This window comes from Natrix helvetica (genome assembly GCF_964273705.1).
Source record: "Natrix helvetica genome assembly, chromosome: 2".
Lineage (NCBI taxonomy): Eukaryota > Metazoa > Chordata > Lepidosauria > Squamata > Natricidae > Natrix > Natrix helvetica.
Window position 1 is genome coordinate 179,241,394 of NC_138552.1, and position 13,818 is coordinate 179,255,211.

The window sequence follows — 13,818 nt, forward strand, 5'->3', positions numbered from 1 at the left end:
GAACGTTAATAATAGATGCAGACATTCTCCTGTAGGAAACGAAACCTTCGTCATTTTTTGCCTCTCACATTAGTGATAACTGAAACCTGTTCTGACCCAGTTCCCCAAACACAACAAATCCTATGAAGTGAACTCAAAGATTCCTTTATTAGGTGTGCTGGTAGCCCGGGCAAAAAGTTTCTCTCTCAACGCAGGCTAACGAGTCAATCCATTCAGAAGATGAATAGTTGCCTGCCACATCTATTCATCTCCACCCCCTGCCTTTTATCCCCAGATGGTGGGGTTTTGTTAGCAGCAGTGGCTCTTCCTTCCCAAGGATCGGCCCATGGATTTCCATTGCTCTCCTCTTCTCTGCCTGCTGCACATTCGCATGTCAGGCACTGGACCCAGCTGTTCCTCCTCTTCCTCAGCCTTCCCAAGGATAGGCCCATGGATTTCCATTGCTCTCCTCTTCTCTGCCTGCTGCACATTCGCATGTCAGGCACTGGACCCAGCTGTTCCTCCTCTTCCTCAGCCTTCCCAAGGATAGGCCCATGGATTTCCATTGCTCTCCTCTTCTCTGCCTGCTGCACATTCGCATGTCAGGCACTGGACCCAGCTGTTCCTCCTCTTCCTCATCCTTCCCAAGGATCGGCCCATGGATTTCCATTGCTCTCCTCTTCTCTGCCTGCTGCACATTCGCATGTCCGGCACTGGACCCAGCTGTTCCTCCTCTTCCTCATCAGTCACCTCCAGGCCTGGGGGCTGTTGACTCTCCATCTGAGGGCTGACGGATGGCCCAGGTTCTGCCTCTGTCTCTCTCTCTGCCAGCTCCCTTCCCTCTTCCCCCTCAGAGGTCTCAGGTTGCCTTGATGTTGATCCTGATTCCCATGCCTCCTCGTCCTCTGATTTGGCTGCTGGAGGGGCCATCAACCGACAGGCTGCACCAAAACCAACAAAATCTGCAGTGAGGTGAACTAATGAATTATCATGTTTTGCAACACCTCATAAGAAATACACCAAGTGTGGGACTTCATGAAGGACAGATTTCAAAGAGCAAACTCAGACCAAACTGCAGATAAATAAAATTTGTTCTAATTATCTCAACTCATGCTTCAATCAATCTAGTGGGCATTATCTAAGTTCTGAGAACTGATCTTCTCTATTGGAGTATATATGTTGTAATTGTACTGATAAATAAATAAAGGGAGACTAGGATAGATCTATTTCGAGCTAATTAGCTCTCATCAGCTAGCCATACCCTTACTGGGATTAGAACCCGGGCTGTATATATCTTAAACCACTAAGCCACGGGTTCTCTTCCTTAGTCATACCGCAACATGCATACATACAAATACATACACACACACACACACACACACACACACACACTCATATATATATACACACACACACACACACACACACACACACACACATATATATATATATATATACATACATACATACACACACACACACACACATATATATATATGTTAAAGAATGCAAAATACCTTAAGTAAATCATAAATGAATGTGCCAATTCCAATATTTCATCCCTTTAATTGCAATACAGATATCTAAGGAAACATTACAAATTAATATTATTTTAAATGAAGATTATATAGTAAGTAGTAAATTTTTCTTTTAGACAGAACGATCCAATATGACCTCATCAAATAAAAAAAACTTTATTTGACATCCTGGTTACACTTTTGCTCATCTGTCAAACTTTATTAGCTTGCTATTCTTCCTCCAAATGTTTACTGAAGCTTTGATGGTCAACTTTTATCAAACTAATCATAATGGAATATATTAAAATAATTTAGTGCATTATTAGTAGAACTTATAAGTCAGTTACATATGCTTACCGGAGACAATCATTTTGACGTGATGCTGCTTTTCATTTTATAAAGTTTAATCAGAACCTATCAATCAAAATGTTCATATGAAATCCAGAACATGTATAAGAAGCCTATTTTTACCACCTTACAAAATATTTGACATTCTTAATTAGAATGGACAGCCTTATTTATTGTAGGATCTACTACCTCAATTTAGAAGTTAATATTGTCTTGTCACACTTCATCTGCTTTCTTCACACACAGAAAAATAACATAACATTCTTCTATCGCTTTTCATATTTCATGTTCCAGACACTGACAGTATTGTACAGTGCTTCTTTATTTTTAAAAAAATCCTCATAACCAAAACCCAAATGTTGCAGAAAATAACGGGACTTGGACGTTTCAGGATCACGGAAATACTTAACCCATTTCTGATTGGCTCCCCTTTTGTCTGGGCCGCAGGTATTCGAGCATGGAGCTCTAGTCTCATAATGGCTACGTGGCTTTGTAAGAACTTTAGCTAAACTCTGCGGTTTTGGCATTCACACTTCCTGTTCTTCCGCAAGCTTCAAACTCCGTCTTTTACTTTATAATAACAAGATGAAAGGGGTCCCGAGAGACTATCCAGCCTGACCCTTTATGTTCATTCTTAATGTCCAAATCTCACTTTACGTCCTACTTTAATACTGTTAAATAAACTTGAGTCTGTGTTCATTCATTTATTCATTCATTCATCCATCCATCCATTCATTCATTCATTCATTTAAAGTGTATATTTTCATACACCATTTCCCCCCCCCCTGAAATCTCTTTGTCTATAGACCATGATGCAAACTGTGAAGAAGACAAAGATAAACATTTGTATCCAGCCAGATGTCTACACAAGTTGTTCTTCCACTTCTAAAGTTGCAGATGCAGCAATGATGTTGTAACAAAAGAAACTCTTGAAGTTATTCCTTTCCCAGCTACCAAAGGAACCACCAGAAGCTGCAATTGCCACTTGTGTTCAAAATTGTCCAGTTCTGTCTAGTGTCAGCTATTTGCATATCAGGGATTTCAGTAATCTCTTCTGAAATCCACCTCTTTTACTTATTATTTACCAATTCTCAAGATCGTGTCTCTATTCCTCCATTCCAACTTTCACCTTGAGGATCTTTCTGATTGCTAAGATCAGCACTGATGATGTTACCTAGTTTGGGTAATGAAAAGTCTGCAAAAAAAGCCTGCAAGAAAACAGACACGCTCATGCCAATTCTGAGCTACACATATTGTCCTTTATTTGTACTGAATATCCTTGCACTTACAAGCACCAACAATTGCAATATGGTATAAATAGTGTAAACCATCCCTCAGACGGCAACACTGGATAGAATGAAAGGAAGATATGAAAAAAGAATCTCCATTCTGAGAAACTAAGCATAAAAGGGAAGAGGAAGAAAGAGGGGGGAGGAGGAGAGAATGTAGAGAAATCTATACAAAATTTGCTTCATTTTGCAATATGTGTTCTAGTAGTGATGTATAAGTTGAAGGCTGGTAACGGTATTAAGGATACCAAGATAATGTTTTCTTAAATGACATTTGATTCCAGGGGTAGGCTGCTGGGGGTTTGCACAGGTTTGGGAGATCCTCTAGCAAAGATTCTGTGCGGTTCGGTGAACCCCCAAATCCCACTCCTGGCTGACGCCGCCCATCCCAGGAGTCTCCACGTGGCCCATTCATCATGCCTGGTAAGTGCAGGGCCCACTTGGGGGGGAGAGGGCTACCGGAAGCCTGTTTCTGGGAGCCTGGGGCAGCAGTTTTTACCCTCCTAGAGGCTCGAGGAAATCCTCCTAGAGGCTCGAGGAAATCCTCTGGAGCCTGGGGAGGGAGAACCACACCAGTGACGTGCAGTCAGGTGAGGCAGGGGAGGCAGAGCCTCGACGCTCTCATCATGAAAAGAAAAAATATATAAAAGGGAAAAGGTGGGTGCTGAGGTGAGGATTAAAAAAGCCTCTAAAAAGCACCCTGTACTCGGAGGCAGGAGAACTGCATGCCTCCCCTACCTCGGGATATTTTACGCTTTTAACCCTCGCTTAACCAAATCTTAACAAGCTAGGTTAAAAGCCTAAAAAATCCCAAGGTAGGGGAGACATGCAGTTCTCCTGCCTCCTAGTAGAGGGCGCTCATTTGGGTGGGGCTTCTTCAGAAAAGCTTTATGTGTGTGTGTGTGTGTGTTTGTTTGTTTGTTTGTTTGTTTGTTTGAGTGAGTGAGTGAGTGAGTGAGTGAGTGAGTGAGTGAGAGAGAGAGAGGGAAGGGAGTAGGAGAGGCAGGGAGGGCAGCCCACCTTACCTGGCCGGAGGGGCATCGCCTCTGGCTCTAGTCCAGCCTGCGGCACTTGCAGCCCCTGCCAGCTCCTCCAGGGACTCCCAGGCTTGGTGCTGGAGAGCCGCTGCGAGAGAGGCTGGCAAGGTTGCAGCAGAGGTACCCTTTGTTCTTTCGGGCAGGGGAAGCTGGGGGGGAGATGCTTCCTCCACTCCGTCCACACCCCACCTGTGCTGCCCTCGCCCGACAAGCATGCCCCAGATTACGCGCAGCTCTTGCGGGGGGTGCCGTGGCCGAATCCAGGACGTAGGGTGGCAGGGAGGCCAGGCCGGACCCTTTACATGGTGGCTGGCCTCCCCCGAGCCGGACCAGCCTTGGTTGACCCCAACCGGAAGGCTCAGGTGTGGAGGGCACGGTCGTGGGAGCCGGGCTGGCACCGCTTGGTTCTTCTCTGCGGAGCAAAAGGCAGGTGGTGGCAGGTGGATGCTCAAGCCCTGGGAGCCCTTCCGCCGAGCACAGCACTCCCTCACAGCTCCCATCGCCCCATCTGTGTGTGTGTGTGTGTGTGTGTGTTTGAGAGAGGGGGGAGGGAGGGAAAGATGGAGGAAGGAGGGGAAGGGAGAAGAAAAAGAAAGAAGGAAAACAAATGCTGTCGCTTTAAATCAGAACTGAGCATGCCTGGCTGTGGAATTCTGGGAGTTGAAGTCCACAAGTCAAAAAATTGCTGCCTCACCAGCCATAAGCCTCACTGCAGGTCACTGAATGACACACACCCGGCCATGGTGTAGGAGACCGACTAGGCCATGCCAACCATGGCCATGGTCACCCAGCAATGGGGTAGCGAACCTGTTGCTGCAATTTTTGAAGCCCATCCCTGTTTGATTGCAAGAATTACCTATTTGCAATCATTTATGAAGAGACCGCAAAGGACAATAAACAGAAATATACAGAAAACAGAAGATAATTTAGCATTATCTTTGGATGTTCTTTATTCAATGCCCATTGGGGGTTGGTATATTAGCTCCAATTGCTTAGAACAGAGACGTTCTGGTCATAGATCTGCCTCCGAAGGTCATTTACAGTCCACGGTTCATACAAAATACAATGTCATTTTTCAACTCAGGTAAGATGGCTAATATGTAAGGTGGTGGTGGTAGGAAGGAGAGAGAGGGGGGGGTGAAAAACAAATCTATAAACATTTGATTAAATGCAGACTGCTACAGTTCTTAATGTTTTCTATAATGACAAATTTCAACACAGAGATCCCCGCCAAAATATTGAACTTGTGGAATCCTACCTGAATCATAAAAATAGTGCATCTGTCACTAGCAAATGGAGGAGGATTTTTATTTTTATTTTCTCTGGAATATATTGGTGCAAGTGCTGAAAGGTAAGAAAAGGCCATCCTTCATAGCATACCTTTGTTTCTCATTAAGGATGGGAGAGAAATCTACTTGTTTCAAGCAAATGCACTTAAGTGCATAAAGTGACTTTCTGAAAGGAAAATAATTTTGCAAAAAAATGCATATTTATAATGTGCTCAATTAGGAGGAAAATGGAGAAAAATGCAAATGATTTTTCCAGCAAGCCACCCACCCACTACTTTTTAAGCCACACGCTGATGTGGAAATAGAAAGCGTTGAACTCAAGACTGAAAAAATGAAAACTGACAGCTATCAAAATAGACTTTCAACTCCAGACTTTTCATTTACTTTAGCATCCTATCAATAGACATAATAATATATTAAAGATAATTTGCTTGTGGAGGGAAATTACATGAAGCATTTTAAATCCATGTTTATCAACCTATACACTTAGGTTGGAACAACATAGAATGATGTGGTGGCCTAGTGGGGAAGATACTCACCTCCCACTCGGAAGGTTGAGACTTCCATCCTAGGCAGTGGCAGATGTTTCTCTATCAGGGTGCAAAGAGAAAATATCTGCTTCGTGTAGGCATCAGGAAGGGCATCCGGCCAGTAAAGGCGCAGATCCATTCAGTTGCCCACCCCAAATAAAAGGATTAAAGGATCATAAAAAGGGTGGAAACCCCACTTTGGAACAACATAAATAATGTCCAATTGTATAATGAAGTCAAAATCTTATAAAAACTTCCAGAAAATATATAGCTGTACTACAATAATCTTGCTAATTATTTCACTGTTTAGTGACTATATAGAGATTCGTGCGTGTGTGTGTGTGTGTAGCTACGTTCCTTCACCATAAAAATTGCAGCTTGGATTCTCACTTCTTTTGGCACTGTGCCGATTTACATAATGGCAAAGCTGTGAAACAGCGTACGCAATAATCCAAGTCTTAATTCGATTCCAACAAATGGTTAACACTGTTTGATTTGGTCTAGGGCAGGGGTGTCCAAACTTGGGAACTTTAAGACTTGTGGACTTCAACTCCCAGAATTCCCCAGCCAGTAAGTCTTAAAGTTCCCAAGTTTGGACACCCCTGGTCTAGGGTGTGGTGATAATGGAACGACAGGTTTTATTTCTGAAAGGAATTTAAAACTCCCTTTTCCGCGATTGTTTTTGGAAGATTATATGCTTGCTAGGAAAAGTCAACAATTGGATACCTCAGGATTCAAGTATGGTGCACAGGTTTATGCATTTTTTAATATACAGCTGTATATGGAATTCTGTGTACAACTCAGAGTGACTCATCGGGATGCTTAGGGTGATACTGACTGCATTTTTTCCTCTTCGTTTGACAATTCAGTTGCGTGGATGAGTCATCGGTGGAAGCTTCTGGGAGCTATTTTGGAAAAAAATATTAAAGCTGGGAAGCTTTTTAATTTAGAGGATTAAAGTATCTAATAAATATATAATACGGTGTAATAAAATGGAGCAAGAGGTCTTCTGCTTCCTCTTCAGAATTCTGAGTTATAAAATTAAATTGATGGACAGTGGGTTTAATACCAATTGGGGTGGGGGGGGAAGCATTTCTTCCTGAAATGCATTATTCACTGCAGTGAAATTAATGATGATTGGTAGCTAAAGCCAAGAAGTATTGTTCTACCAGATCTATTGATCGTTTTAGCTAGGGCAATGTATGAAATTCCTGATTTAGAAAAAAGATGTAGCGGGTAATAGGAGAGGGAGATGGGCTAGTACTTTCAAATTCTTTAAATTCATAACTACCTGTTCAAAAACAAACAAACACTGAGACGTGGCTTTCTGAATTGTCATTTAGTTCCTAATGCATAGCATTCCTTTATTTGGCTTGTTGGATCTGGCATAAGGCAAATCCAGCAAGTTCTATCTTAACCCACCTGTGTTCTGCATGTAAAATGATGGCATTAGATATATATTTCCTTTTCAATGTACTATATTAGGGGTCCCAAATACTGGTCCATGGCCTGGTATCTATTACAGCCCTGTACTGGTCAATGGCCTATTGGAAACTGGGCCGTGCAAGCAGGCAAGTGGATGAGCGGGTGAAGCTCCATTTGCACAACTATTCTGTCTCCCTCACTTCTGCCACCGCTGCTGTCACTGCTGGTCCACTGAGCTGGAAAGGTTGGGAATCACTGGACCGCATGATAGAATTAACAAGTCACTCCCAGGGATTTCTGATCTGTGCTTAGTAGATTTTGATGGATGGATTGATTGATTATTTGTTTATTTTTATATGGCCATTCAACTTACATACAGTGATTCTGGGCGCCATACAGCAATAATAATTTTACATTAAATAATAGAATTTGGTTATTTTTTAAAATTGTATAGATTACTGTATGATACAGAGTTAAGTATGTTAAATGCAACAGAATGGAATGACAGTTCTGTTTCTGACAATGGACAATGGACAGGGGGCTGTTGTTGTTTTCTTGTTACCCACCTCAAAATGTACTCGACAAGTCCCAGCAGCTCTCTGGAATATGTTTGTATTCAGATTGTAAAAGTAAATGCCCACTTATAAAGTGTTGGATTTCATTTCCAGATTTGTTGATAATTTTTCTTTAAGATTTATCCGGAAAATGAAATGAAGATTTTAACATTTTTTTCCTCCTTGACAGAGTATTAAATATAAATAAATTATTTTAAAAGTCAGGTGAGAAATAACTATTAGGAAACATGTGCATACTATTCATTTGAATATTGCAATATTCAGGTTCAAAATCTACCTCAGTAAAAACAAAAAGCAACTACTATAGTTAAGATAAAAAAAGAGCATGACAGAATATGTGTAAAGATAGTGCTTAATGAGAAGATGATAAATCATTACACAGACAAATAAAAATTTAGATAGCATTTATTGAAGCTTTCTGAGTTTGCTTGTTTTCTTGGAGACGTTTTATTATGCAAATTAGGTAGCATCATCAGTGCTAGTAAGAAGTGCAGTTTGCTGTCAGTTTAAATTCTGGTGGCTTGCTCTGTCCGTTTTGGTGGGGGGTGGTCTTAGACATTCTTTGATTGGGCTGTTTCCTGTTTGCTCTTTAGCAGTTTCTTGATTGGAGTATTGTTTACTTGATTGTTGGTCTGGTGTTAACCTTGGAATTAATCTATGTGATCTGGGTGCTGATTATGGTGGAGATGTGCTGGAGTCTTTTTGTTCCCTTTTGGGATGGTTGATTGTCTCTTGCATAGGCTATAAATGTTGTTAATGTCTATGTGTCTATTGATGCCAGGCTTCTAGAAATTCCCTGTCATTGTTGGACTTGGCCTGATCTAGGATGGTCACATTTTCCCAATTGAAATTATGGTTACATCTGTCTATATGTTGTAAAATTAAAGAGTTTTCATTGTGTCTTCTGATTGCTAGTTGATGTTCATGGATAGTTCTGCCAGTCTTCTGGCTGTTTGCCGTACATAGTGGTTGTTGCAGTACTTACATTGCATGTTGTAGGTGACTCCTGTTTTTTTCTTCTGGGGTTGCTGTTTTTTTTGGTTTGCTTAGGATGTTTTAGTTGGCTTCTGTGCTACACTGATTCCAGATGGTTGTAGTAGTCTGTTGGTAGTTTATGAGATATTCTTGATGTATGGCAGTGTAATTGTTTTTAGGGTTTGTGTTGGTTATATTGTATTGAGTTACATCGACTTTTTGACAAAGTTGTGTAGATAGCCATTTTGTTGGAATATATTGTATAGATGCTTCATTTCCCTTTTCTGCTGCTCCAGATTGCTGCAGAGACAATAACTTCTCTTGGACTGAGAATATCTCAAGGCATATATCGGATGATTACACTAAATCTAAATTCAATAGTAACACAGATAAAATGGATACTTCAGAAATAGAGCCCTAAAACATATTTTCAGAAATTTAATTCACTGATTCAGAGTTAATTTGGGGAAATTTCCTTTAATTTCCAATCAGAAAGCTTTAACTGTCAGAGCAGTTATGGCAAATGTTTCTTACCTTAATGAAGGCATAACTAGTGAAGCTTAGTTTCATTACGTTAGAGAGTATTAAAATCCAATTACTTCATAAAATATGGAATTAGCTGCTATGGAGGAATGATGTACAATACCAAACCAGCCCCAGTATCATCCTAGTGATAAATTACCATTGGGGAACTAAAAACCTGAAAATAGGAAAAACCAAATGGACAAAGAGACTGTATATCGTAATAAATTGGATTAGATTGTGAGTATAAATATCAGAACCCTTTTCAATACCACAGGATTTAATACATTCCTTACAAACTAGGAATATATGATAAATATTTATAAACAAGCATTAAATACTAAATTGGTTATTAAGCAAAAAACGGGAAACTCCAGGAGAAGAATGTCAATGGTTATTCATTGGCATATATAGAGAGGCAAACATTACCATTCAAATAAAAATATTTTATTGCAACTGTTGAATGTTTCTATGTCTTACAGGAAGGAACTGATAACTTCAATTAATTACTTAAAATACACTTGGGTTGCGAACAATATGGTCCGGTGTTTTTTGTGGTGGTATTTGGACAGAAGTCATTTCACTATTACTTTTATTAACTAGGCTTTAAAGATACTTACAGTATTCTGAATTATATGTCATTGGTTCTGAAATTGGTGGACGGACAAGGGAAATGAATATTGGGTGCACTTATGATTGCAAATAAAAAAATGTTATAAGATTAAAAGGATACAAACCCCCAGCCTAACCACCAACCTGAGCTACTAATATTCAAACACATTTCAAAGGATACATACCCAGTTACACAATGATTTGAAAAAGTTACTTCTCTTTCTATTGGACTGTTTAAATGCATTTACATGAAAAAAGTTTTAACACTGAAAATGATTCAGTACGTGGCAGGCCAGACGATGTATTGATAAGCTTTGCAATGCCTACATAACACTCTGCTTTGGGAACTGCATTGGTTAACTGTAGGTTTTACAGGTACAAGTTAAGATGCTGGTTATAACCTACCTGACATAAGGTCTAACTGAGGTGTCGGCAACCTGTGGCTCTAGAACCACATGCAGCTCTTTCACCCCTCTGCTGCGGCTCCATGGCCCTGTTGCGGCAGAGGGATGAAAGCTCTGTCACCCTGTCACCTTAGTGTGGAAGTGAAGCACCCCTGCACTTGCCTTTCCATGGCAACAGTATTCCGCCTGGTACATTTTCTGTTGCCACCAGCAAAGAGGGCTGGGAGAGAATGGCGGGGGTGGATCTTGCAGGATGGGGGCTATTCCCCAAGCCTGGCCTTTCTCTTCCCTCAACGGCGGGGCCAAGAAAAAGAAGGGGTGGCATGCGGAAGTGCTCCCCTCCCTGTCCGAGCACCAGACACAAAAGCCCACGGGGGTGGGTGGGCTGGCTTAGCAGAACTGCCCCCATTGGCAAGTTGGATGGTGGAGAAGCCTGGCCTGGCTCTCACAGCTATCCAGCACCTCTAACGCGAGCTGCCACCTTTGTAATGTGCCGCATCCTTGAGGAAGCTGGGCAACGATGACTGGGGCCATGGGGGAAAGAAAGTGGAGGCATCAGGGCTGCTTCCCCGCTCCTGAGCATGCCAAGCCCTGGAGGTACACGGAGAGTTGTGGGCCGAGCGCCAGAGGGTTACCCCAGCATGCATTTCCAGTGTCTGCTCCTCTGTCCTGAAGTGGGATTAAGTGGGGGGTAGGAGAAAGAGAGCAAGAAGTAGGGAGCAGGAGAAAGATAGGGGGATTTCTAGGAGGAGAAGTCCAGATGGCTTTCCTTTTGGTGTGCGGCAGGGGGAACACCCAATACCCCTTCCATGACTGCCAGCTGCTCTCGCAGCACCTTGCACAGCAGTGAAAGCACAATGGGGGAGACTCGGTCCCCTCCTCCACCTGGAGCCCATTCATTGCTTCTCGCCACTGGCAACTCTCTCTCTCCGGGTGGAGAGCAGGTCTTGCATCTAATACCAACCAAGGCCGCAGGTAGCTGGCTGACGTTTCCTGCTGCAGTCGGGCAGTGAGAGAGAGACAATTTTGGCTCGATTCGACTCTGTCTGCTCCCCTCTCTCTGCCTTTGCTGAATTTGGCAAGGATTCAGCGGACACTGCCTTGGTTATGGAGGGGGTCATCCCTTAAGTTGCCTGCCAAGTGTCTTCGGGGTTGCCCAGGGAGGAAGGTGGGAGAGAAAGAAAGAGAGAAGGAAAGAGATGAGACAGACAGAGAGATGAGTGAAAGAGTGGTGAGAGGGAGATAAAAAGAGAGGGAGGGAGATGGGAGAGAGGGAAAGGGGGAGAAAGAGATGAGAAAGTAAGAGATGAGAGAGGGAGAGAGGGGAGGAGAGGGAGATAGAGAGGGAGGAAGAGATGGGACGGAGAGATGGGAGAGATGTGGGGGAGAGATACCTGTTTCCCATAGAAAATACCTGGAGCCACAAAGCCTGGGTAGGCATGGCCGGGGGGCAGGGTCCTGTGACTGAGTGAGAGTGAGTGATGTTGACTTAGCCACGCCCACCCAGATTTTGTGGCGCCGAGTGTTTTGTTTTCTGTGGGAAACAGGTGGAAAAAATGGCTCTTTGAGTGTTTTAAGGTTGCAGACCTCTGGTCTCACTACTTGATCTATCTCCCACGGTATCTGTTCATTCTATTATATCTTACGTGTGCAGGATCAGTATGTTCAAGTCCCATTGATAATATAATGTGATCTGATGGAACTCGGACACATGCCTTCTCTGTCATCACTCTTACCATCTGGAGCAGCACCTGATCCTATTTTTAAAAACTTCTTAAAACCTGGCTCTTTGACTAGTATGAATGATGGATCCTTTCTGGATGCTGCTAGGGAAATAAGTTTGATTTTTCTGTCATTTGCCATCTCTTTTGTTCATTGTTCTATCTGCTTTTAAATTTGCCCATTGTCCAGTCACGTTGAATTAGGCAGTCTTATAAATTAAGTAAATTAAGCTTCTTGAACTGAATTTACATTCTACAACTTAAAGTTTTGATCTGACCCACTCAGTCAATTTGAAGATATTAACTGATCTCTCATCATCGCAATTTCTACTTTCTGGGGCCACTGAGAAGACAGACGAATGGGCAGCAATCGAAGCAACTTAATGTGTGAGGAGATGAATGCTGAAGCTGAATTAGATCATTTATTTTGAATGGGAGAAATAAAATATAGCCAGAAGCACTTAATTCTAAAAATGAAAATTCTTCAGCAAGAAATTAAAGCTATTGGAGATAAACTAAATGATTCAGCAACCATGGCTGAGTAAGTAATAATGCTGAGAATAACATTCTGGGGAGGGAGTGAGATGACATAAAAATGAAATTGATTTGAGCCATAAAATTGGGGGCCTGGAAAGCAGACAGAGATATAACAGTTCAAGGTTTTACTGAAAAATGTGCTAGACTTAATGTAGAATCATTTATTATCAGTTGGCCAACTGAGGTGTTAAAAGTAGAAGGTAACATTGCACCAATGATAGAAACAGCACATAAAGTTAATACATCAGGTAAATCATAGTGATTGCTTTATATATGTTAACAATTTGTACAAAAGTAAAGTTTCTTCATGGCAAGATTTGGACACTAGACAGAAATACGGCTTGCTGAATGGACAAGGTCAATGGGAGTAAAAACTACAATATAATGTAACAAATTTAAAGATAATTTTACCAGTAAAAAGTGGTAAAAAGAGGTGACTGAACCTGAATGCAATAAAATTGCCTAACAGTGGAAAAGTAAGAATTCTCAAAGTCACACCTTCAAATCATATATAAATTCTTCTTGTAATATGATAGTTGCTGAAATTATGCAAAAAGTGAACTTTTTAATCATTAGAACAAATCCAGAATTCATTTTTTTCAAAACGTTTAATGGCTAAATGCAAATTTATAATGTAGTACTGCTTCTTTTAAGCCCCAAAAGCCATATTTTGGAGGCCCAAATATTAAAACCATCTAAGGTTCAGAAATGAATGAGAAGTGCTTTAGAAGTTGTGTGTACAGCTTTGTATGTATAATTTACAACACAATTGGGACCAGCATATCCATATCGCTTAGCAACAGCAAATCCTACAATCCCAGTTGCCATTGTTAACAGAGTACCTGTCTTTAGGTGAGGCAACTTCTTGTGGGTTCTCCCAACTAGTCAGTGGGGAAGCCAGCAGGAAATTGCAAGCCCCAATAGATACCTATCCAGCAGTGATGTGCAGTCAGGTGAGGCAAGTGAGCCACAGCCTCACCTCTCATCATGAATAGAAAAAAAAACATAAAAGGAAAAAATAAATTTACTGTTAAACTAGTCAGGTGAGAGCTCGCGGT